The sequence below is a fragment of the Chaetura pelagica genome, unplaced genomic scaffold (assembly GCF_000747805.2).
Source record: "Chaetura pelagica isolate M959 unplaced genomic scaffold, ChaPel_1.0 scaffold199, whole genome shotgun sequence".
Lineage (NCBI taxonomy): Eukaryota > Metazoa > Chordata > Aves > Apodiformes > Apodidae > Chaetura > Chaetura pelagica.
Genome location: NW_009970714.1, coordinates 4250 through 9843, shown reverse-complemented (window position 1 = coordinate 9843; position 5594 = coordinate 4250).

Genomic DNA, 5594 nt, shown 5'->3' with positions numbered 1-5594 from the left:
GCTCCCCGCCCCGGGCTGCCTGTCCCCTCACACGGCCCCTCACGCCACAGCCCTCAGCGCCCAGCACCCCTCTTGTGACACCCCATCTCTGCCCCTGTCGCTGCCAAAATAGGTGCTTTTTTTGTGTGTGTGTGTGTTCTTTGACATCACAGGAGCTGTGTGGATTCGTAAGAAACGAGATAAAACGTCAAATGAAGCTTTGGAGGCGATTTGGGCTTAGGGGAGGCCCGGCTGGGCCGCTGTCGGGCTGCGGCGCGGGCTGCGAGTTTGAGCAGGAGGGGGGAAAAGGAGGGAAAAAGCAGCTGTCCCTGTTCCCCAGCTGCCAGCAGGCACCTGCAGAGACAGGCTGACCCCCGCCACTGCAGCAGGGGGCTGGGAGATGGGGTGCACCCCAAAAAAACCATCCATCTTCCCCCTCGCCCTGGCTGCGTGTGCCGGTTGCTAACAACAGCGCCTGCTGAAGCGGGTGATGTTTTCCTTAGAAACCCTCCTGGCGAAGCATTTTCTTCTTGTCCCACCTCCTTTTCATTCTTTTCATAAAAAAAAAAACAACCAACAAAAAACCCCACAACCAACCCCCAAACCTTCCCCTTTCATCTTGCTCAGACTGAAGTAACCAGACCCTGGGCTCCAGGGCTTCTCCATCGCTCTCAGGGTCAATGGGCTCTTTCAGGGTTCCAGTCAAGGGTGTTTGCAGCCATCTGATAGAAAATAACCATTGCAAAAGTAGTTATAATTTACCAGCAGGCGTTGTTTCCACCAGCTGATAAGCGAAAGGCTTGAGGGTGGTTGAAAAACTGGTGTTTGTAGGCACGTGGCACACGGACGGGTGACAACGTGGTGCCAGGAGCATTAGTGTTTGGAATAAGACATCAAATTAGACCCAGAGGCACTGCTGTGTTTTTAGTTTCCCCAGGAAAAAAGGGAAAGTTGCCCAAGGGAAAGCTTGGCAAACCTGCATTATCCTGTTCCAAAGGTTAAGGGAAATCACTGGCATCTGAGGAGGGTAGGACCTTGTACCTGTGTTTTCCCAGAGAAAAGATTCCCAGCTTTGTTTCTATGCTAGGTGTATCCTTGCCTTTAAAAGTAGGTTGGAGCATCCACAGTTTGACACATATCCATATCAGAATTCCAACTTCTCTCATCATATGCTGTTACAATTGATTATCACATCTGTTTGCTAACTGGAATGTTAATAAAACCCAGCATTTGTAAAGAATTATATCCCAGCCTTTAAGAAAGCCTTTGAGTAGTGGCAGTAAAGCAGATGTTTTTGTTTAAAACAATATATAGATGTACATGAAAACTGACCATGGAAAAAAAATCCTGTACTTTCATCTTTACTGTTGTTCAGTAACTTGCCAGATCATCTCAGTTTAGAAGCTGGATTTTTTTTTTTTTCCAACTGCAGTCCAAAAACCCCCCATAAAATCTGAAAGTGAACGTGAGATCCATCTGCCTGGTAGTCAAATGCAAGATCAGAAGGGAGGGCTTAAACCCTGGCCCAGAGCTATACACATTTTTATTTTTTTTTCCATATGACACTGATATATTTTTTGTTAGATCTCCATTTTGTAGACATCTGCTGTCATAATTTACCCACAGAAACTTAAAAAATAAATGCCACTGTTCCCATGGTAAAGCTGTTTAATCACGTGTTCACATTTCTATATAAATACTATAAAATTAATAACAATTTGCATATATATTGTCCTCTTTATCACCATTCTAAGATACTTAATTCCAGAGGCTGAAGAGAGACCCAGGCATGTAGGAAATGGTTAAAAAAAACCAAACCCCAAACCACAGAAACATTAGCACACATCTATAGGTATCATTTGTCCAGATGTGGACACTTCCTCTAGCTGCCATGTATGGCTTCTACCAGGCATTTTACTTTGTATTTCTCCTCTATATCTTGTAAGGTGGAATTTTATGCTGAGGTTTTCATTGGGTGTGTGGGTCTGAAGAGATTTCTGAGGGCCTCACCTTGTATGCTGGTCTCTGCAGTTTGGAGCTCCATGGCCTTTCTCTTGGAGGAAACTGATCTGAAACTAAGCTCTCCAGGAGTTCACCTCATGCTTCATCAGCCAGTGGACTCTCAATCTATAGGAGCAGATTAAAGCTAATTTGAAGTAAAACATCCTCAGGTGCCTACAGACTGGGGACTGTATCCTGAGCACCAACTTTCTACACTGTGGTTCTGCTTCTAGTGCACCAAGCTTCTTGCTAAGGTAAATGGAGCCTGCATCATGGACCTTAGAGGAATCATAAGTTCTGCTGAAGTCTGAATTATTCCCCTCTGTGTCTTGTCATGTTCAGATTGCTTTTCTATATTTATTTTGTTCATACTGCCCAGATGGTTCCCATACATCTCTTGTTATCCCATGAGGCCTGTTCGAAGACCAACTCTTGTCCAAACCCACGCTTTCCTCTGCTAGTAACATGCTCAGAAAAGGTCCTTCCTGTTGTAACCTAACAAAATCACCTTACATTCATGGGGGTGGTTTGTTCAGGCACCCAGGTACCAAATGACTCTGTGGATAAGACAAGCCCAGCTCCTTCTTTCTGTTTGTTAGCTTTGTAACACTGACAGTATCAGAACATACTTGTATATACAATGGCCAGATGTGATTTGAATGCAATCACAGAGGGCAGTGAGGAAGAGGCAAGGAGGAAGAGGCAATGTGTATATAACTACATCTTATTATATCTTACACTTTTTACAAAAATAGCAAGCTCCATAGCAGTTTTATTTACCTACTCATATTTTATCAAAGGTATAGATGGATGCTATGATCTGAGCCTGTAAGTCAGCCCACTCTATTTCTTCATATATTTTAAAGCAATGGACAGCTGTGTTTGACTGACTATGAACTTAAATTATTATCTGCATCTATTCCTTAGGTGTGTAAATATTGGACTAATAAGAGCATCCTTTCCCTAAATCAAAACAGCTTGCAGAAGAGTTCATGCATTTATCTTCATGGCAACCTCAAAATCTGCACTAGTGTCAGTGGATTTCCTGACAGGAGGACTCATTAAACTGATACAACTCACTTGGTAATTCAAAGGTTTCTTGGAAATTATGGCATTTAGGACACTCTTAAGTAAAAACCATAGTAAAAAATTCTGCTGAGCCTGATGTCTTCATTCTATTAATGCAAAAAACATGGATTCATTTTGGAAAGATGTATCTACATCTATTTCAAATGTAAATATAATTCAAATATATATGTGTATATAAAAAGATACACACAATAATCTTGGGTCATATATTGATTTAAATAAATCACAAATCCACAGAGCTCAGAATGCATTAAGACTCCAAATATTTTTTGGCTGTTTTTAGCACTTTCTGAAAACAAGTCATCCAGGCTTCGGGGGTGGGGGGGCATCTTTTATAGGTGGGAGGGTAAGAAACATGATATTGGGGAATTATCTTTTGGGCAGGAAGAATTGCACTGCTTTGCATATTTGCATCTGGGTAGCAGCAAATTGTTTCTAATTGCTTCTATTTATGTATTTGTTTATTTTATGAAGGTCTCCTTCTTGGGTTTGGGTTTTCACGAAGCAATTCCCAAAGTGAGCTGATGAATGATTGACTTTGACGTTGCTGCCCTCCAGCGGTTTCAGTAAGTTTTCCATGTACTCGGGAAAGCCTTTATAAACAAACACTGAATTAAATCTTTGTTCTGATCAGGCAACTGAGAAGGTAAAAATATTTCCGTCTCAGTTTAGCATATTCTCTTACCAGTGTATTTGGTAAAGTGTGTTTGTTCACTACGCTGGCAGAACTGTATATTATCCCATCATTATTGCAGATGCAGCCAAACAGGTATCACTGGAATGTGCGTCTCCTTTGCATGTTGCCATGCAGATCTTGAAGACAAACTGAAAACAGCATCCACAGTTCGACTTTAAAACACAAGGAACATTTGCAGACATGGAAAACCGAGAAATAACCTTTCAGTTTCAGGTGGAAAACGCCAAGCAACTCAGTTTCTGCAAGCTGGCTTCTCACATTTGTGCTGCCAAAGCTGAGTTTTGTAATTCAGATGTCCCAGCTAGTTTAAAGACTACCCATTTCTTACAGATCTTGCCTTTCAGCCTGTGCTGAGATCATCAACAGTTCTCTCAGAGACAATTTGAAATTACCTGCAATTGGCCTTTCCACCTGGATATTCTTTGTTATTTTGTCTCTTAACATTAACATTATTTTGTGGCTGTCTTCTGACGTGAGTCAGCCCTTTCACTTGCTTCCAGTTTAAACCTCCTGACTTTAATAATTCCTTGGTTTCTCACATCTTTCTCCTGTATCTACAACCCTGTCCCTCTCTAAAACACATCAGTGGGTATTGCTGCACTTCTGCTGAAACACTCAGGCTGTAATTTCGCTCCAGCCGCATGGGATGTTACAAACCAGACACACCCAACGTGTAGGAGAAGCATGTGGAAAATGCACACACAAAGGAGCCAGTCATTCCTCTCCAACAGTGTCTGGACAGATGCATCACTCTCTAATTAAGCTGGAAATGGGCTACGCCTCCATGCAGAGATCCAGCTGGAGGATGCAGTGCTGCTGTGACACTGGGGCTCTCAAGCAGAGCAGAACAAGGGGCTCATACTCCACGTTCACCACCGTGTTTACAGGGCCCTGGGTCAGGGTTATGGGACTGCAGAGTCTGACCTCCTTTTGTCAAAAGCTATTACATTTAGCCTGAAGCAGCTGACCCACTAACGTGTTTTGTTAAGATTAGTGGTTCCCATTCTGTTTTCCATGACTAGCTGGGGGTCCACTGGTTATTTGTAAGGAGTGTATGAAAGCTAATAGGGGAAGCAGCCTCTGGGCAGATTCACAACCCAATATTTGACTTCTGCTTCTAGATCTGCCTTTGTTCACCGAATTAAAGAATATGGTTAATATGGTTAGCTTTTCCATAGTATTTTTTTTTTTTCTCTGTAGTCAGAAAGGCTCCTCTCAGTGCTGTTTTTGCCAAATGAATCTGTTTCTTGGCACAATATCTACATGCTGGTGGACCACAGCCTTCGTCTCTGCAGATCTTAAAGACTTGGCGGTAACAAAAAGATTTAACTCATGCTTGATAGTGTTCTGCCCTTCTGGCAAGATGTCTGTAGCCCATAACTACACTGCAGATTCCAGGTTTGCATAGATATATACACGTGGACTATGTTGGTGTGAACATTTTATGTCTTGGAAGCTACCTAGCATGGCATGGTAGAACACCATGATAGCTCATTTATGCTGCTGGGAAAAACTCCTTTTAGTAGGAAACATGGGTCTCTCTTCCCTTGATTCCACTCTGGATTTCAGTTGCTTTTTGAAGTTCTTTTCCTTAGACACCAGCTAGGATTTCTGTAAATGCAAAGAAACCTTGGAAGAGGAGAAAATGAGACTGTGACTGGGAGGAATCTCACTAGAATTAGTGCCTATAGGAGTAGGGTCAGGGGAACTTGGTGTGAGAGAAAGTAAATCTGTCCCACTGGAATGAGAGAGTGTGAGAGGTGGTTGTGTCCTGAGGGCATCCAGAGTCTGTCATCAGAAAAAATGTGCAGCTGTCTTATCACCTTGC